This window comes from Melitaea cinxia, chromosome 27 (assembly GCF_905220565.1).
Source record: "Melitaea cinxia chromosome 27, ilMelCinx1.1, whole genome shotgun sequence".
NCBI classification, from domain to species: domain Eukaryota; kingdom Metazoa; phylum Arthropoda; class Insecta; order Lepidoptera; family Nymphalidae; genus Melitaea; species Melitaea cinxia.
In genome coordinates, this window is record NC_059420.1 from 917314 (window position 1) to 939431 (window position 22118).

Below are 22118 nucleotides of genomic sequence, written 5' to 3' on the forward strand. Positions count from 1 at the left end.
AGATAATATTGTTTAAGAAAAAAAAGTCAAAAGTGATCTAAATATCCAAAAATCTTATTAATCAGAACTAAAATAATTTTTGGAGTATTTTGTATTTTCTCCCCATTAGCCATTTTTCGTTTCATTTCAAAGGGGGGCAGATTCGGGCACTCAATTTTTTTTGCCCTGACTTTTAGATTAGCTGCTCTATACGATGCTATCAAAATTACGACATGGGCAGACACCGCTAACTGTCAAAAGTCTATGCAAAGTTTCTAATAAGGACAGAATATTAGGTCCTTAAATAAAAATTCTTTACCTCCCCAGGTTTCACATAATGGTTCACTTAAATTATTTTCAAATAGAGTACTTCATCACCATTCTAACCATATATCACACTTACAAATTTTCTGGTAAAGTAATGCAAATATGACCGTGTAAACTGGTGGAATTGTGTTCTACATAATTGACATAATTTTGAGCGTCAACTTGCAAGCCTTATTCTAATACAAAAAATGAGAAATAGTGTATTTCAACTGCTATATAATATGCATTGAACATTCAGTTAGACATATGCATTAACAAAATATTCAATATAGAACATTACGAAAAGCTATTTTTGAGACGGTACGCACGGTTCTGTCCCACTGTGCGACGTCGCGGGCAGCGGCTAGTTTCCAATAAATAACGACGATTAGTACAGGAAGCTATTGTAAACTATTGTGCAGGGATATTCCGGTATGGGTTATTTACCTTTATAAAACGGTATTTATCGAATCAAAATAACGGTAAGAGAATCATTCGGTAACCGAATCATATCGGTAATACAGTATCGAAATAAACCGGTAGCAGGCATAACGTTCGCGTCGTAAGTTTAAGCGGGCAATTCCCGTTCTTGTAGCTGCGCAGTGCGCTGCGCTAGCTCGGATTGCGGTCCGAATGTACACCATATCTCTATCTCATTCGCTCCCGTGTGTTGCGTGATTTTACTTAAAACTTATTTATTTGTGATAGACGACAGGCCCCGGGCGTGGCGCGAGCAAGTTTTCATCTCTTTTTCGTTAATGTTTACATTGCATATAACGAATAATTCAAAACAAAAAACTTAATTACTTTCATAGTTAAAGAAGCCAGTCTTATGAAAAACCAAGCATTATCAATAAAAGCAAAGGAACATTACAGATTCTTCATTTCAAACGATGGCTCACAGATTTTGTCACCCTCTGTTACTTCTCCGAATCATTTAAAACCGAAATACATAACGTTATATTTCGGTATTACAGTTTAATCGGTAACCGTTTTATTACGGTTTTGGAACCGAAATAAAACGGTAACCTTTTCAATCGGTAACCGATTCATACGGTAACCGTTTCAAACGGTTACCTTTATGAATCGGTTTGGCGAACCCTGCTATTGTGTGTTTGAAACAGGGATTCCAAAATTTTCTTACAATTTTTATCTGGTTCGACGATACAATCGTTATACTTACATGTTCGGTAGGATTTGAGAGGAATTAACGTCAGGCTCAGTGCTCGGATCAGGCGTCTCAATATTTGTGTTTGTTGACCTAAAAAAAAAATAAAAAAAATAAAAAAAAAAAAAATCAATCGACCTCTGACTGACCTTTAACTGCCTCGATTGCTCAAGTGGTTAGAGCAATCGCCCGGTAAGCGAAAAGTTGTGTATTCGAATCCCAATTGAACCGGTATTTTTTTACATATCACTCGGTCGTACGACCCACCAGCAGCATCGCAAGCGCGTTGCAGACCCAATCCCTAGTCCCCAAACCCCAGGAGCTCTGGTCACCTTACTCACCAACAGGAACACAACACTGCTTAAAAACAGTGTTATTCAGCTGTGATCTTCTGTAAGGTCGAGGTACTTCCTTAATCGGGCTGCTCCATATTTTGAGCGGGAAATTCCTACTGCGCCCTACCTCATGATTGATTTTCTTCAGTGTTTTTAACATTTACATAACATTTTATAAACATAGATTACATTATGAATGGTAGAGGGGATAGAAAACACTTGTTCAAAACCTTTGTGGTACTTACATTTTTAGAGGTAGTTAAGTATTTAGTGACTCACAATTTGGATGTACTCGTAGCTGCAGGAGGAACATTTTTTTTTTCGATTTTTTTTGAATCTCTTTTTGCGAGGTGCGCTTAGACGTAGGTGGGACTTCTTCCCCCGTCGCCGATCATATACTGCCGGTTCTGTTACACGAGAAAAAAGCAAAGTAATAATAAATATCCTATAACCACACACACGGTCGTCTGTTCCCATGTTAAGCAACTTAGTGCTTGTGTTACAGGTAACAGCCGACTGTTAGAACTATTTTTTTTTTTGTTGATTAATATACATAGAAATAATACATATATAAATATACATATCACACCCAGACTCAGGTGGGAATCGAACCCGCAACCCGCGGAACAGAAAGCAGGGCCACTACAAACTGCGCCAGCGTAGTCTAAAAAGTGACCTTCAATTTGAAACTGAATTTTTAAATTTTTTATAAACACACGTTTTACACTTTCAGCACATTGGTACTATTGTCTACTCGTAAAATCCTGGCAGTACCGCAAGTCTCAGGAACTCCTGGTTCAGTGTCCATAGCGATCCTAAAATTGATGGCAGTGAGAAAGTACTGCATGCCCTAGGCATGGACCTACCTCGACAATATTCATCACAATTATTTTAAACATATAAGATAACTAAGTGGTAGGTAGATTTCCTGTAATTTGTATTTCTTGCTGGGTCCCGATAATGTAGGTACGACCAATAATGTACCTGCAGCTAATATGTACCTAATTTAAATTTTCTTTTCCCCCCCTTTTTGTAAATGTTTGGCTTCGAATTCATACATAAATACATACACATCCAGACCCGGAATATACATTATTTTTGTTGCTCCGTGCGGGGATCGAACCTGCGACTTCACGAGTCGCTCAGCTGGCGTCTTAGCCACCGCGCTACGGAGGTTGTCAGATGTATGTACCGATTAAATAAATTAAAGCTACACACGCTGCGGTAAGTACGCATTGCCTTGCTGGCCAGGGAGAATGACGTCTCCGCTGACCCACTCCGGTGCAGACGTACGGGGACAAGGAGGATACGTTTTGCCCTCCTCCTCCCCCCCTCGTAATAGTGGGGTCACTGGACCGGACGACAGGACCACACATGTCTGAGGGGTGGCCTTGTTGTGAGCGAGGCCACCCCTCCTTGTGCCGGGCCCTGGAGGTTTCGTCCGGGGCGAGGTGGCGAATACTAGCGCAACGTGCGTGGCGTGGTGGGTTTTTAGTCAGTAGGAGTATGGCATAACCCTCTGGCGCCCCGCGCGGGAGGGTATCCATGATCAATTTTCCCTTTTTTTCATTTTTTGTAAAAAAAGGTACGTATTGTCTACAGGACCCTACAAGGATTACAATGTACAACTAAAGAGAAAGGGAATTTACCGCAATCGTAAACTATTTTCTATAAATCATGATAAAAACAAAATTTCGATTAAATTTTTTTTTTTTTTGGAGTATTAGGGAAAGTGATGATTTATAGCCCAAAATCTCTTTTTCCCAAGTGCCCCAAAACATAATTTAGGTAAATAGTATAAGTAATACAGTTTTTAGAACAATTTACTGCAGATTACTTTCTACTTTATTTCTTTGTAAAACGCAATAAAAAATTAAATTAAAATTAATTAAATTAAATTTTGCGCTAACACGAACGAGGCTATGTTCACAGAAATCATAAAAATTTGCGCGTCTCATTGTGTAAAATGTTGCAGGCAGGTTTTTAAAAGCTTAGTAAACGACTAGGATAGGTACTTTACATACCCATTGAATGTTTAATAACAATATACAAGTCACTTCACTGTCCACTTCACGTTTAACGTAGGTTTCACTCAAAATCGTAATCCAAAAGAATGAGACAGGCAGTAGAACAAATTATTTCACCGACGCGAATGGCGCGCGGCGCTTGCCTTCCCTCTTACTCCCCGCGCGTAGGATGAGAGGCACAATGATTCATTCCTAAAACGACCGCGTAAAAAAATGTGAATAGACTTTAAGCAAAACAGTTATTATAAAAAAACTATTAAATGTATCTTTTTAAAATAAATTTCTTTCCAATTTTAAGTAATGAAACTATATACGTACGTACTTTATTTTAGAGTTTTCTTTCTCCGTATACTATTTATTATCGCCCATAGTTGGGCTAAAATTAGTGTTGAAATATGAAAGTTTAGAAACTTGTATTTTTAATGCATACTTTTTTATGGTTCTGGTTAAAAACATACATAGATAATGACGAGATCAATTTATATTATCCTTCATTTTTGAATGGTCAACGTCAAACATTCTAGTAGTTATTGTTCTACGTGTGTACGGAAAGATGAGCCACTTATTTAACCTCACGACAACCTCAGGAGGAAGGTCACTCCACAGTTTGCTTGTAAACGGATAGAATGCGAGTGAATGCCGGTTGTATATGTATGTATTATTGTTCTTTTAATAATATTACTATTAAAAATCCACTAACAATAATTAAGCAAAAGGGTCATGCATATTTAATAAAAAAAATATATATATTAAATAACTTTTTAATTTTTTTTGCTATGTGTACCTAGTTAGTATTCTACACGACACTTTACGGATGATTTTTGATTTATTTTCGCTTTTTAAAATAATAAATGTCTGCGAGTTGTCGATTCCATTAAAAAGTTATGGAGGGGATAGCCGCCAGGTGTCGTAGTTGAGCATTTTTATTGAGGGCTAGATTTCAAACGCGGGTTTGTTTATTTAGAAAAAACGTATTATTAACGTAAAAAATGGCCATAAATGCAATAACTTTAATAAGTTATGATATTAGATCACTCTGAGCGTGTATATTATCGGTATTTGCATGGAAGTAAAATTAATGTAAATAGGTGTAAGTTTTTCCAAGGCCTGTAACTTTTTCAGTAAAAAAAAAAGGGTTTTCTGACCATTATCATTATCGTGTGTAGAGGATGAACAGTGCTATTTTCTGAAAGATTACAATTGTATTTAATTGCGGTAGTTTTCATCTTAACTAAAAATATAAGTGTTAGAATTGACTTTCGATGGATACCTTTAAGACGGGGTGGACTTTAGCCCCGTGTTTTATGGTAAAGATGGAACTGTGACCACATGACAAATATCAGCTTTCGATTAAATTAAAAATTATTAAAATCGGTACACCCAGTAAAAAGTTATTGCGGATTTTTAAGAGTTTTTCTCGATTTCTCTGGGATCCTATAATCAGATCTTGGTTTCCTTATCATGGTACCAAACTAGGGATATCTACTTTCCAACAAAAAAATAATTATCAAAATCGGTACATCCAGTAGAAAGTTATGCAGTATAATACAACGTAGGTCGACGAAAAAAGCGTCAAGTAAAAACGCATTATTAGATATAACTCGAAAAGTACTTGTTAGATCCATAGATCAAGGTTAGATCTCAAATAAATTTAAATGGGATCAATTTACACACACCACAATTCGATTAAAAAAAAATTGTCGAAATCAGTCCACCCGGTCAAAAGTTCTGATGTAACGTACATAAAAAAAAATACAGTCGAATTGAGAACCTCCTCCTTTTTTGGAAGTCGGTTAACAAAAGATACAATGGGACTGACACGTGTCCTTGTAGGACAAAAGTACCTAAAGTCGATAAAATAATAAAAAAAAGGATTTCAAGTTGCTTTTAAAGTCAATTTGAATAAAAATAATTTTTAAATAATTACTCCATAAAGATTCACTTAAAATAAGCAGATTCCTAAACAATATTTATGAATTAATAAAAAAAAAGATTTTTTAAACATAGACGAAAAATAAAACTAGAAAAAGAAAGTTGCATCGGCCGGGAATCGAACCCGGGCCGCCCGCGTGGCAGGCGAGCATTCTACCACTGAACCACCGATGCTTACTAACTTCTAACGAATAATACATAACTTAGATATGATAATTTACAAAATAGAAAGGTGTTTATTATTTCATACAAAATCATGTTTATAAATTTATGTTGAAAGAATTCTAACGTCAGACGTATGTAAGTCGTGACGTCACTAATTTTCTGACTGACTACGTGTGGTTGGTTCTTAATTTAAATCCGACCTTAATTTAACAATGTTATTGTGTTTTTTAAAGAATTAAAAAAGAACTAGATTCAATAATTCTTTTTGTAATCGAAAGGTGGGCGCTTGTGTGCAAAAACTACTGAGTGCCTAGTGCGAGTTTTATTCACAGAAACAACAGAAACGCGTTTATACGTGTAGATTATTTTGTACGGGAATTTAAACAGTGCAGCCTAGACGATAAAGAATAGTATACGATACAATCGATACAGAGTCATCTAGCGGCAAACGCGAGAACTAGGTTGAAATCCCGAATTTCCCATACAAAATGAAGTTAAAATTTACGCCCGTTATTACAAAACTCGCACTAGGCAATCCGGTCAGATCTTGATCTTTAAACGGGACTACAAGAAAAGCACCAGCATTCGATTAATAATAAGAATAATCAAAATCAGTACACCAAGTAAAGCTATGAGGTAGTAATATAGATAATTAAAAAAAAAAACAATCTAACTGAGAACGTCATCCTTTTTTGAAGTGTGTTTAAAAAACTTGTTTTGATCGAAGTTAAAAATAGCTATCAAAAATAGTATGTTTACATCATGATACACATTTAAAACGTCGTTATTAAAGAATTTACGTATTTTGGACGAACGCCACACGTGTTCAAACATAATTAAAATTTTTATTGTCGTTGATATTTTTTCGTGTATTAAATACTAGCTTACATTCCCGTCTTCGCCTGTACTACAGGAGAATTATTGTTTGTACAACTATCGACTGGAATCAGTTTTGCAACATTTTTCGTCGATGTCCCGCTTTTACCGGTTGTAGCGCGATGTTGTTGTCATACAGCGTATAGCCTTCTTCAATAAACGGGCTACCTATTTATTACAATAATTTTTACAATATTATTTACAAACTCGTCAGCTCTACAATATTAATATAAATACACTAGCTGACCCCGCAAACGTTGTTTTGCCATATATTTTATTAACGTTCTCAACCCCCCCCCCTCCCTTTATAACTTAGGGGTATGAAAAATAGATGTTGTTCGATTCTCAGACCTATCCGATATGCACACAAAATTTCAGGAGAATCGGTCAAGCCGTTTCGGAGGAGTTTACAAACACCGCGACACGAGAATTTTATATATTAGATTAGCTACTACTTAGACGCTGTTCTATTGTCTAAGCGAACAAGCGTAGGTACGGCTCACCTGATGGTAAGCGATTACCGTAGCTTATAGACGTCTATCACCAGGTCCATCGCAAGCGCATTGCCGACCCCATCCCTGATACTCCCCAGGAGCTCTCGTCACCTTAGTCACCACATCAACCTAGCACTGCTTGAAAGCAGTATTATTTAGCTGTGATCTTCTGTAAGGTCGAGGTACTTTCCCAGTCTGGCTGCTTCACATTTTGCGCGCGATATAATATCCTGTTGTATCCTACCTTTATATTATTAACTAGCGACCCGCCCCAGCTTCGTATGACTGCAAAAATTATCAGTGTTCCTCTACTATATTATGCATGTATTATACATATAAAAACTTCCTTTTGAATCAGTCTATTTACATATTCTATTTACATAGTCTATTTATATATTTATTTGTAGTTTTAAAGATGTAAGCATACAGACAGTGGGAAGTGAGTTTATATTATACTACTAACTGACCCGGCGAACTTCGTATTGCCTAACAGTCGATTCTTTAATTTTATTAATTTTTTTTTTAGAATTTTCCTCTCCGTAAGAACCATCCTTGTACTTCAAGAAATATTTTAAAAAAATAATTAGCGAAATCGGTCCAACCGTTCTCGAGTTTTGCGCTTAGCAACACATTCAGCGACTCATTTTTATATTATAGAGATGTAATGATATAACATATATAAATATATGTATGTAATATAGTTGGTCAGTACGGAAGCGGAGATAATGGACAAAAATAATTTACAACAGCAAGACAAAGCCCGCCTCTTATCGGGAAATAGGAAGTACATTCTTCTTTAACTATACCGTCATACAAGTCTATAAGTATATAAAAATGGCGTCGAATTTGTTGTTTGTCTGTTTTAGTAAACGTTTAAGGTTTTTTTTGAAGTTTTACTTCTTTTCGCGGCTTAGGGAAAAATTATGAGAGTAAATTGTTACAATGCGCGCGCACACCGTCACAAAAAAAAAGAAAAAAAAAAAAAAAAAATGGAAGAAAACCGACACCCTGAAGTTAGCTAGTCAACGAAGGAGAAGTTAGCCAATGAAGTGTAACTTCTTACGTGCGTACATACACACACACACACTTTTTAACTATTTAGAATTAAACGTGTAGCTAAGCTCACGCTATACAAACATGTCTTTAAAAAGTTGTCAAATGTGCTATTAATTTCGTGGTTAACATTTTTATTTACGTAATACGTATATGAAATAAATCTCTTTTTGCTACAAGCCTGCCTTTTGCAATTATGTTTTAACGCATGCATGCATGCAGCTTGCTATGCCGTATGGTGGCCGAGTAGAATAGCACCACCCCCTTTCTTACCGAGGGGGTCGTAAAAGATGATCGAGGGATAGACCTGGCTCAAAATCATCAGGGTTCTGGAGAAGGAAAACTTCATTTGAAACCCGGAACGTCCGTCAAGCATTCGTGGCATAACTCTAAAATGCGAAAGACTCCTGCAGCCGAACTGGCGCCACTCGTATCGACTCGTCGTTCCTGTGGGCCTAGCCAGTGAGGTCGAGATAGTGGTGCAGAGCTTAGGCAACTCTGCGTTTTCCTGAAGAGTGTCCTAGGCGACGCAGTGTCTGTCTGACACTGTTTAAATCGTCTGCAATAGACGGACTAATGCCAATGATGCATTCAGCTTGTAACATTCCACAGCTGGGCATAACCCCATATCTCCATGTAGGAGAACAAATAGAGCTTAATCTACCACGCTGTTCCACTAAGGGTTGTCGAATATGTACCATGAGTAACGATCGCTATTTTATGATAACAACCGGGACCGACGGCTTAACGTGCTCTCCGAGGTGAGCCACAAGGACAGATATCTAAACCGAAAATAAATATTTGTACAAATACACATATCCTGAGCGGGAATCAAACCAGAAACCGTCGGTGTTTTCGGCGACTGTTCGCATCACTACGCCAGAGCGTATATATATTAATAAGGATATATTTCTGAAAGTACAATAAAAATCGTACATATTAAAAATAGCACGGTGTCGTCTCCTGTCAAAGATTTTCCTTGTAATATGAAACTTTGAATAGTTACGGGTCTCTGTAAAGAACTCACTATAGGCGGCGCCGCGGTTCGCTTAAACCGAAAATAAAAATCATCATATCAAAAATTTCGCTCTAGCGGGTATAAAATCGTTCCATAGCTTAATTAGCTAGAGCGCCGACACGGTCAGTCGGAGACGCGGGTTCGAACCCCGCTGGAGCGGTCAATTTTTGATATGATATTCAAAAATGTTTAGAATTCCTAATGTGAGGGTAACACAAAAATAAAATCGTACGTACAATAAAATGTTGAATAAATAAATAAAATCACTCCAATTCTTTCTTTATGTATATAATTTGTTATTGTTACATATAGTATACTACAACTGGTAACATCAAACAGTCATTCAAACTATGAAATACGGCAACACGAGTTGGACAAATTAGTATTACAATTTACAAGTACCTAAGATTACTTTACACTTTACTCATAGTTTATGGAAAAAAATCTCATAAACTTCAAAAAACATTTTTTTTTTGTCACTAGGTCGGCAAACAAGCGTACGGCTCACCTGATGGTAAGCGATTACCGTAGCTTATATACGCCTGCAACACCAGAAGCATCGCAAGCGCGTTGCCGACCCAATCCCCAATCCCCCCAGGAGCTCTGGTCACCTTACTCAACAACAGGAACACAATACTGCTTGAAAACAGTATTATTTAGCTGTGGTCTTCTGTAAGGTCGAGGTACTACCCCAGTCGGGCTGCTCCATATTTTGAGCAGGAAATTCCTGCTGTGCCCTACCTCAGTTAAACGTGGAATAATGCAGATCAAATTCTCATAGATCCTAAGTTTTAGAGCCTCTCATAATTCGTGAAGTGAGGTCTCAGTTGTGACGACTTCAGAAAACGCTTTGAAATTATGTAAATAACAAACATTTGCCCTAGCGGATGTTTTGCAACAAACACGCAATATTGTTTGTGTATAATTAAATCTTTGATTTGAATAATTTTATGCGATTTTATATTAGAAGGATAATTTCATGATTTGACTGTGTTTTTAGTATTATTGTTACGCAGTGATTTTCGATTCTTTTGTGCATGTACATTTTGATTTTCATCCTTTGTCCTGAGAAATCTGTACTGGTCTTTGGAATAAAATCTATACAAAGTATTGAGTTTCATAACTTGGGAGTATGACCTGAAATTATGGCAAATTTCTTTCAAATTCTTCTTCCCATTAAAAGAGGTTTCGGCGTCCTCCGCCGCCGAGGTACAACTGGCAGACATATTAGTGTCGACTTCAGTATTGATTATAAAATGACCTTGAAAGAAAATTTCCAAAATGTAAATTAAAAATAAATTTTGTACAAAAAATTATACTAGTAACATTTTTATATTTAAAGTACGTACCAAAACTAATAGAAAATTGAAAAAAAATTAAGAAAAAAAATTATGTTGTGTCATGGGACACCAGGTAGGAACGAAATTCCTTCGGATAGTATAGAAGCAACACAATTGGAAAAAAAATGTTGAGTTTTATATATATTTTCTAGTTCTTGATTTTTTTTTAATTTCTATTGATTGGTTTTTATTAAGTACATAAAAGGATTTAGGAAATTTAGTATTTTAGAAAATAACAAATACCGTAAAATAAAATAAATCAAACAAAATAATAATTCAAACTATTAAGTGAAATAAAAAACGTGTCTTTATTTATTGTTGTCGACAGTATAAAATTACATAAATAATTTAAAAAAAGTTTAAAAGTAATATTTTAGTTTAACAAACGTCATATTATACAGTCGTGTGACTGATATTGCGTCACTTCCGTTATATATTTTTCTACGGTTTTAGTATCACATTTTTTTTCAGTTCGGTCGCCCAGCCAAATGTCAATTCTGCCGTAAGGAACTTCGTTCCAACACGTATGGTGGCTGTTTTGAGTTTCGAGACCCGTCATGACAAAGATAATACAGACAAACATCTGTACGACCTTTCAACGTTGTATGATCGTTTTTGTTTGTGCTGTTTCCAGACCTCGGATGCAAGTTTTTTTTACATCTTAGTGTGTGGCGTTTGCCTATTGTCGTAGGACCCAGTCTTTTAAGTTTTAGGTATATGAATTAAAACATTATAAATTACTTCGTTTGAAATAGATTACTATTTAAAATAGGAATAAAATTTTAGTTATGTTTGAGGAATTTACATAATATCCGACTTGGTTTGAAAGAACTTCAAACAATGATGTTTGAAAATTATCATCTGCGTTGTAGCTTGTTATAGTTTTTAGGTCATCCATAAAATACGTTTGCAAATAAGGTGTTAATTCTGACTTTCGCTCGTCATATTTTTTTTAATTTCTTTTATAAATAATTTTTTCAATTTTCACGGCGATGAAATGTCATTTATTGGATAGTTTTTTTTAAAGATTATATTGATTAGGAGGATCACTGAAAGTGTAACTTAGCTCATAGTTGATTTTAAGGTTCAGCCTGTGACATCCCACAGCTGGGCATAGGACTCTTACTCCCTGTAGGAGAAGAATCTTTTTGATTATTGTCATAACATTACACATTGCCTACGCATTAATGTCGAATAGAACCAAGGTATAGAGCTAGTTTGAAATGCGCATTTTGTCCAAACCAGTCACGTAACTAAACTCGTTTCTGGTAAGGACCCGTGCACACATTGTTGACCCGACTGAGTAACCAGAGTTTGAGATAAATGGCTGCGTATTCTATATATATGTATAGCTCAAGCGTATATCCTGGGGGGGGGGGGGTGAAACGGGGTTTGGAAGTTTGTATGAAAGTCCTATGTTTTTGAAGTAAGAGACTTGAAATTTAAAATGTATGCTCTATAGATGATGAAAAGTTGTTCAAATAATGTATCTTTAGAAATCAACCCCCTTTTGGGGTTAAAACGGGGGATGGTAGGTTGATTCATTCATCACGAAATCTCCGAAACTATAACAGCTACAAACTTGAAATTTGGCAGGTAGGTTCTTTATAGGGCGTAGACATCCGCTAAGAACGGATTTTACGAAACTCGACCCCTAAAGAGCTAAAACGGGGTTTGGAAGTTGAAGTAAGTGACTTAAAATGTATGCTCTATAGATGGTGAGGAAGTGTCCAAATAATGCATCGTAATCTATACATATAAAAGAGAAAGGTCACTGACTCACTCATCACGAGAACTCAAAAACCGCTGGATGGTCCATCCATCCACGATGGACAAAGATGGAATTTGGCAGGGATGTAGATTATAGTTAGTAGACGTCCGCTAAGAACGGATTTTGCGATATTCCACCGCTAAGGGGGGTTAATTGGGGTTGATAGTTTGTATGAAACATATACAGCAGCTATAAGTTCGCCTGATAGGTTATTTATACTGCAGCCTGAAAATTTAAAAAAAGCCTTTAAATTTAAAAGTTACTCAGACTGATAAGCATTTCAAGTGAATGAAATAAAAAAATAATTTACGTTAAACTTCTTAATAGTAATGCATATCTTCATAACCACGCGGACGTAGTCGCGGGCAACAGTTAGTGTACTTATTATAAAACAAAGTCCCCAAAAGTGTATGTAATCGATTCCCTCAAAATCTACTGAACGGATTTTCATGAGGTTTCACCAATGGAGAGAGGGCTTCAAGAGGAAGGTTTACGGAACGGCTAAGCCGATTTTGATGAGAGTTTCACTGGAAGTTTGCCGGGAAAACTTTGTGACAAACTGACTTTAACGCAGGCGAAGCCTCGGGCACAGCTTGTACTTATAAATAAAAATGAATGTTGCTAAGCGCATCTCGAAAATGGTTCGACCAATTCGGTTAATTTTTACCACGAAGTCTGTCCGGGTCTGTTGTGCTATTTTAAAACTAGTCATTTACTAGATCTTGAAAAAAAACCTGAAGGGTTTGTTTATTTGAAACATTATGTTTGTGTTGGATAGTCAACCCGAGGAAGCCTATAGTCTATATAACAACATGGGTAGAAACAGCGCACAACTATTAAAAAAAATTATATTTATCCATATAAAATCTTCTATAAACTAAAATAACAAAATATTAATACAAGCTACTAATAACTAAACCAGTAACCGAATAGGTATGAAGTTATGAAGTAGCACAGTGTGTAAAAGCGTTGTATCTAGCCCGAGTTGTTTTGTGTTCATGCACGGAGCGGCAACGTCGCCTTTCTCTCCGAACGGGTTTCTTAGCTCTCGACAACAAATTGATTTCGTTAACAGATTCTGTTTTTTATACATTACAATGAATGTTCTTGAAATTTCTAGAATTAACCGTGGACCCGAATGATCTATGAAGAAACTTTATAACTGGTTTTACTGAATTACTTTCCAATATTGCTGATTTGTAATACTTTTAGACTTAAAACCACTAAAATAGTTTATGTATGACATATTTATTTCTGTTTATCAATAGCTTTCATTGACTTATAATATAATTCTAAGTATTTTACGCTATCCTGGACTGTTTGTCAGAAGTTCTGTGAGCTCGAAGAGTGAAAGATTTTTAATATTATTATTTGTTTCATACCGCTTTTAACCGACTTCCAAAAAAGGAGCAGATTCTCAATTCGATTGTATTTTTTTACGTATGTTACTTAATAACCTTTGACTAGGTGGTCCGATTTTGATAAAAAATATTTCATCGAAAAGTGGTGCGTGTCATTTAGTCAATTTTAAATTTATTTGAGAGCTAACAACTACTTTTCGAGCTATATCTAATAATGTGTTTTTACTTGACTATTTTTACATTATACCTATTATACCGCATAACTTTTTACTGGATGTACCGATTTTGATGACTTTTAATTTAATCGAAAGCTGATGTTTATCATGTGGTCACGTTTAAATTTTATCGGAGCAATCTTTGATCAAAGATTACTCATCATGATGATGATGATAATGATGATGAGTAATCTTTGATAACGCGTATTTACTTGACTATTTTTTCATCAACTTATTTTGTATTACTTGATTTAATTGAGGTCGGATTATTTTCGTTTGCGAGCAAACAGAATTCTAATTAAAGTAATAACAAATAAAGTGCTTATAAGTTACCTGAAGAATACAGACACGGGGATAGCAAGCTATAAGGTCAAAAAACGGATTAATAATGATTTATTTCTTATATAACTATCTGTAATTTAAACTACATTTAAAACATTATTTGTAACTTTGTAACACATTCAATGCTAGAACTACAACATTTCAGAATTCATTTCAGTATTTAGTTATTTACTAGACAATTTCAAAGGCTATATACCTATATAATATTTCCTTTTTAGACTCTTTAAATAATAATAAGCCAAGTGCAAAGCGCACATGTACGTAATGCCTATGATAAAAATCTCAGACCTCATAAAAACAATGGACAAATGAAGACCGATTGGTCTGCATTATTTATTTATATCTCATACCGATCATCAGCCTTAGCCTCTCCTAGTTTTTTTTTTTTTTTTTTTTTTAATACACAACTAGGTCGGTAAACAAGCGTACGGCTCACCTGATGGTAAGCGATTACCGTAGCTTACAGACGCCTACAAAACCAGAAACATCATCTATGCCGACCTCACTCTCCATTCAAACCAGGAGCCTAGCTCTAGAATGTCAGTAAATTCTTAACGGTGTTTACTTTCCATAGGGATTATTAACAAGTATTTATTTGTTTTATATTTTATTTTACATTTTGAAATAAAATTAAAGAAAATAACAAAATAAAAACACATTATTATTACGGTCTTATCGTTGATATTTGGTGGTTTCTTTTTCGCGAGCGAATCAATTATATACATCATCATCATCATTACAGCCTATACAGTCCACTGCTGGACACAGGCCTCCACAAGTTCACGCTAAAAATGGCGTGAAATCATGTGTTTTGCCCATAGTCACCACGCTGGGCAGGCGGGTTGGTGACCGCAGTACTGGCTTTGTCGCACCGAAGACGCTGCTGCCCGTCTTCGGCCTGTGTATTTCAAAGCCAGCAGTTGGATGGTTACATAGCAATTATATACATTTGATTAGAAGTTCGTTGGTTCTTATCTTTATCTATCCTATGAACTGATTCAGTATTTCTGTGTTTCATTCTCTTAAAATAAAAGGTTTTTAAATGAGACTATCCGCGAGAGAACGAAAGTTACCGACATACTACACAGAATTAGCAAGTTGAAGTGGCAGTGGGCTGGTCATCTGTGTCGCAGGACCGATGACCCTTGGAACAGACGGGTCCTGGGGTGGAGACCGCATCTAGGCAAACGCAGTGTGGGACGTCCTCCGGCCCACTGCGCTGGACCGATGATCTACGTAATATTGTCTACATAGGCTCGATGAGGATTGCGGAAAACCGGGATGTCTGGCGCAAACTTGTGGAGGCCCATGTCCAGAAGTGAACTGCCATAGGGTGAACTGAAAAAAGGAGACGTCTGCTCCAACGGCCGTCGTTCGTAAGCAGAATATATTCCGAATAATTTCAATGCACTTTGTACCAAAAAAAAAAAACACGTCATTTATGGGTAGTTACGGAGGACGGGTAGTTCAAACATATCACCAAAATGGGGTAGTGGGGGTCACTTGATTAACGGACGAACCTCGGCAATGAAAACGCTAACTTTCAAACAAATCTAATTTTTTCAACGTCTTATAAAATTTACCGGGCAGGCCTCTGTCCCATAAAAATGATTTTACAACTAGCTGTGCCCGCAATTTCGTCAGCGTGTAATTTAACAAAATAATTATTGTTTAGTTTGCAGAGGTATAAAATAAAAAATCTAAAATAAAAGTAGCCTAAGTAACTCCTTATTACATCAACTATTTGCCATTAAATCCCCTTCAAAATCGGTCCAGCCGTTTCAGAGATTAGCCGGAACAAACAGACAGACAGACAGACAAAAATTCTAAAAAAATTTATTTTGGTATATGTACCGTGTATACATACATCCATATTATGCATTTAATAAAAAGCGATTTTTTTAATATTACAAACAGACACTCCAATTATATTTATTTATAAAGATAAAATAGTTGTTTACAATGGAAAACTTAAAAACTAACGATTTTTGAGATGATTTCGGTATAAATCAGGTTGGTGTGGAATGGTGCCAACATGGTGGCAAGTGCCAAGGGCTCTTTATCTTTGCTTGATATATTTTTAAAAATTAACAAAAACAAACTGTGAGACTACGGAATGTACATGAGGCGGCCTTATTGATTTTCAGAGGCAACCATGAAGAGAGGAAGTGTTTCTACTAGACCAGGGGTGTCAAACTTAATTTTTCAGAGGGCCACACATCGCAGGCCGTATCTTTGACATCTGATTTTGTCTGTCTGTCTGTCTGTTTGTTCCGGCTAATCTCTGAAATGGCTGGACCGAATTTGACGGGACTTTCACTGGCATATGTCTGATGTAATAAGGAGTATATTATGCTACTTTTATTTTAGATTATTTTTTTAACATTTATTTATTTTCTAAATCAGCGAACTGTAAAAAAGCTTTTTTTTAATTCCACGCGGACGAAGTCTCGGGCACGGCTAGTACTATATAAATTTAGTGATATACAACGCGGTCAGTTACACATGACAATATAACACAATAACATGACTTATCTCTCTAAAACTGCGCATTAGTTATAATTAGAAACTGCTCTAATTAATATTATCTTCATAACTAATGTGTAGCTGTGACGCCTGTTAAGTTTTCCTTCATTTAATGGCGTCGCTAGTCTGATAAACAACAAAAAACGAGTAATAAAGAATATTTTAAAGTCAATTCTTACTTAACTCAACAAAAAAAAAACTAATTAAATTATTTATTATTATTATTAATCTGTGTTTCCGGAAAACTATAACGGGGATCTTTCAGTCGCGGGTGAATAGGTTACTTCTAGGTAAGCGTGCTCCATCTTAGACCGCATTTTCACTTATCATCAGGTGAAATAGTGGTCAAACGCAAGCCTAACATTATAAAAAAAAAAAAAATTAAAAAATTAAAAATCCATGAAAATCAAGTGTCATCTAGTTAAAACAAATGTATTGGAACTTGAGTGGATGGAGTAAAAAGTATTTTATTTAACCTTGAAAATTTAAACTAGATTGATAAATGTTACAGAGAGAGTGAGATTGCGGTACATAATACTACAAATAGCTTGGAGTAGCAATGATAAAAAATTTAAAAGAATCATTTCCTCGTCTCTATCTGTGACAAGAGGGCTGGCATTTTTGCCCAGAGAATCGGCATTGCGATTCAACGGGGAACTGCGGCCAGCATTCTTGAAACCACGCGGACATGATTTATACCGTAGCCATCTGTAAATATTTAGTCCTTAAGGACTTAATATTAATAATTAATATTAATAATAAATAATTAACAGCTTAAGTTGTTACTTTTAAATATGTATAATATTATAAAATTTTAAAGTAGCTATTGAAATAAATTAAAGGTCAGTTCTTTTAAAATTTGTTCACAAAAATAACTTAGTTTTTTTATTATATGTGTGTGTATATACAAATCAAAGAATAGTTTTACCAACATTTGTAACAGATGCATAAATATTAAGTAATATTCAATTTATTTATTTCCTTTTTGGTGAAATCGGTTAACATCTATGTTCTTTTTAAGATAACGATCGCGGTAAAAACGATGAGTAATTTGATTACGATTTCCGGTCAAATGTAGGTAAAAAATATTTGTAAACATAATTATTATGTTGATTTGTTGAATACGATTACGATTTTACTATTTTCTGAGAATAAAATTAAGTTTCGTATTAAAAAGAAATTAATAGCTAAATTTATAAAGCTTATTATTGTGTGCAGGATTACCTAAATTATAAAGATGTGTGGGCTTAGTGACGCTGTATTTCATGCAAGATATTACCAATTTTGTAGTAAAACATAGTTTATTTTTTTAAAGAGAGATTCTTGTCGAGTTTTCTCAGTAGAATCTAGATTCCGAATCGATGGTAACATTACATTAAATTAATTAATTAATTAAAAACGAATAATAATTATTCGTAAAATTAAAAAAAATATATTAGTTAAGTTTTTAAGTGACGATTCACAAGTGAGTTATAAGCCTACGATGTAAATTTTGATTTTCGTAAATTTTATTGACCTAATAATTATAAAAAGAATTATTTATCCATAATGTTATACAGATACAGGTAACTTCTGCGATTTGTTCCACAGTTAACAGTAAACGTAATTAAAATCGGGGGGAACACGGGTTAATATTAATAATAATTGTAGTTCTTGCTATCAACAATAAACACTGCAGACAGCGCTGTTTGACATAATGTGAAGGTGACTTACCTTTGAACAGAGGCTTATGGAAGTGATACTGTAATAAATCAATAAGGGATGGCCTCTTAAATTACGTCACACATTAAGGGGGGAGGGAGTTGGAGTCGAAGAAGTGTGACATTGTGTGTAAAGGGGTACAAGGGTCCATAATTTTGTAACATTACATTTCAACACATGAGTTCGCGCCATTTTTGGCGCGAACTTGGGGAGGCCTATGTCCAGCAGTTGACTGCGATAGGCTGAAGTGAATTTCATAATAATTCTAATTGTTAAGTATTGAAATAATTTTATTTTTAACCGACTTCCAAAAAAGGAGAAGGTTCTCAATTCGACTGTATTTTTTTATGTATGTTACTTCAGTACTTTTGACTGGGTGGACCGATTTCTAAAGGTGGTGTGTGTCATTTGGTTCCATTTAAATTTATTTGAGATTTAGCAACAACTTTTCGAGTTATATCTAATAATGCGTTTTTACTTGACTATTTTTTCGTTTTTCGTCGACCTACGTTGTATTATACCTCATAACTTTTTACTGAGTGTACCGATTTTGATAATTTTTAATTTAATCGAAAGCTGATATTTATCGTGTGGTCATATTTAAATTTCATCGAGATCTGATAACAAGTTTTTGAGTAATCTTTGATAACGCGTATTTACTTCACTATATTTTCGTCTCCCTACGTTGTATTACTTGTCGATGTAATTGAATTCGGTTTTTTTCGTTTGCGAGCAAATACAATTATTCATAATTACGTTGACTTTGTTGAAAAATAATTTAAATGGAAATAAAAATAATATCTAAACTGATGTTTTAATTTAATAATTTATAATTTATATTCGCAAAACAACGTCACACTAGGTCGGAGGAGGGAATCCCATAAATGTGACCATTTGTGACAAGGATAGGAAATGAGTTAAAAAATCGTAAAATTGGTATGACGTTCAGTTTCCCCGGTCTTATCTGAGATATAACGGTATACAAAAGTAAACCAATGCATGTTTTGTGGATTAAACACTAAATGTTTACTATTTAATATCAAAATTTTATCTAAAAAGGTAAATTCTCAATTATTATTATCAAAGTTGTGAACAAAAAAAAAATAGAATCTCAAGCAGTTCGTAATTAAATTAATTTTAAATTAAATCTAAGACCGGTTATCAAAACAACAAACGTGGGAAATGATTTGATATTTTTATATGTATTGTGAATAGCCAAGGCTATTTTTAATAGAATCGCGTAAAAAAAACTAATAAGCGGTAATTGCTTTTTTTTAGATAACCAACTCTAGAACACCACCAAACACCACCAAGGGTGGGTAGGGGTTAAAAAGTTGATAAATACTCTAAGCCCTAAGTGAGATAACTCTATAACATTTCTCAGTAGCTTCTTGTTCTGTGTCTCCACCCTCAATGTCTGAAGGGGAGAGACCTACATACATATGAACGAGTTTATACCCACACCTTGCCCTATTAAGCGGTTATTCACATTCTGAACTCGAAAATTTTAATAATTCGGTCTCTTTATGTAAAAATACGGTGGTACCATTACAATACAGTATATCATAATTATTATATTAATACGCTAAGGTTTAAGATGTTTGCCTCACTTTATAGAAAAAGCCTAGCAATTATTCCACATAAATTATATATCATTTAAGTAACTGCTTTCTCTACCGGCATCCGCTTAATGGATGAAAATTATTTATATTTATTTTAGTATATAATCGCGAGTGTTGCCTCCTCTTTTTTTACCCAAAGGGAAATCCCTACCGGATGCCTCCAGCCCGAATGAGCTGGAGGGTATGTCCGATTTGCACGGACCTAAACCTCTGGTGTTCCTTCGACAAGCCTGGGCGAAATCACGGGGACGCGGTTGCACTTGTGCGATACCGCTAGCGGTTACCTTAAAAGCTCGACGCGATTAGTAACTCCTGAGAGGCTCCCTCGAACACAAAGGTCGCCTCCCTTCTCAGGACCGTGCAATGAGGACGATACATCCCCCGATCTATCGCCCGCTGGTCCGGCGTTACGGCGGCAGATTGACCAGGTGGGCCCTGCGTCGCCGACCGCGCCTTCCGCGACGAATCGGGAGCGAGTTTGGGTCTTGTTCTCGCTCCCGTTCTGCCGCTTCCTTCTGCAGCATTATGCATCGCTGTCGGCTTTAATTAGGGCTATGGTCAACAGTGAGGAAAAATGGATTGCAGTTCCTTCCTTCTGCCTCAAAAATCCTGGCACAACTGGCTGGTAAATCCAATACAAAAATAACTATCCAATTCGAACCAGTAATTCCTGAAATTATCGCGTTTGAATAATCCAAAAAACTTTTCAGCTTTATAATATTAGTACAGATTATTTATCAATAATAATTTGGATTTTTAAAATTTACGTAAAAACCAGTTACAACTAAATTATACCTAATCTTATCTATAGATTATAATTATCGGTCAAGACTCAAAAACATACCTTGATGAAAATAACAATTATTCTGTATTTATTAACCGTCTTTATATAAGGAGGTTCTCAATTCTACTGTTTTTAATTTATCTGTTACAAAGCGAAAATTTCCGCGAGAGAACGAAAGTAAGCGACATAGTCCACAGAATTAGCAAGTTGAAGTGGCAGTGGGCTGGTCATCTGTGTCGCAGAACCAATGGCCTCTGGAGCAGACGTGTCCTGGAGTGTAGACCGCGTGTTGGCAAAGGCAGTTTGGGAAGCCCTCCGGCCCGTTGGACCGACGATCTACGTAAGATTGCCGGTGTAGGCCGGATGAGGATTGCGGGAAATAGACTGCAAACTTGATGGAAAGCGGTTACCGTAGCCTTTAGACGCCTGCAACACTAGAAGTATCGCAAACAAATATTCCCAAGAGCTCCGGTCACGTTACTCACCAACAGGAACACAGCACAACTTTGAGAGCAGTATTATTTATCTGAGATCTGTATAATAAAACTGAACCAATTATAAACAATTTAATCATAACTTAGTATTCCATTAACAATTAGTTGTAAATGCTAACGTTATTATAGTCTAACATTTCAAGTCATCATGGTAAAAATATAAAATTTTTGATTGAATTAAAGTTAAGAAAATAATTTAAAAAAAATGCGTTATTCATACACGATATTACAAATGCATATTTATGCAATGTAGAAATACTGAATATCTTTAACACTATCGAAGTTATACTTCTTTTGGCATGTTAGGGAAAAATGATAAGTAAATTTTTAAGATGCTCACACACACTGTCACAAAAAAGGACACCTGAAGTTAGCTAGTCAACGAAGAAGTTAGCAACGTGAAGTTAGCTAGCCAATAAAGAATAACTTCTTACGCGCGTACACATAAGTACACACACACACACACACACACACACTTTTCTTTCTATTCATACTGCCATAGAACAACACCATTACAGCAAACTTATTGTCATAAGATAACAAATCATGTTTCTTATTGTCAGAAAAAAAAAAAAACAAATAGGTATAATACCTATCAATAAACTGTAA

At 35.5% G+C, this 22118-nt stretch overlaps 1 long non-coding RNA gene and 1 other non-coding gene across 2 annotated transcripts; both read right to left on the reverse strand.

The window, feature by feature from the left end:
* Window positions 1-1395: 1395 nt before the first annotated feature.
* Window positions 1396-3992, reverse strand: LOC123666733. Its single transcript, XR_006745310.1, has 3 exons — window positions 3813-3992; window positions 2068-2195; window positions 1396-1546 (listed from the first exon to the last, which is right to left on the reverse strand). It is a non-coding gene; the product is annotated as an uncharacterized LOC123666733 (long non-coding RNA).
* A 1858-nt stretch (window positions 3993-5850) lies between these two features.
* Window positions 5851-5921, reverse strand: Trnag-gcc. The gene has a single exon. It is a non-coding gene; the product is annotated as a tRNA-Gly (tRNA).
* Window positions 5922-22118: the final 16197 nt, after the last annotated feature.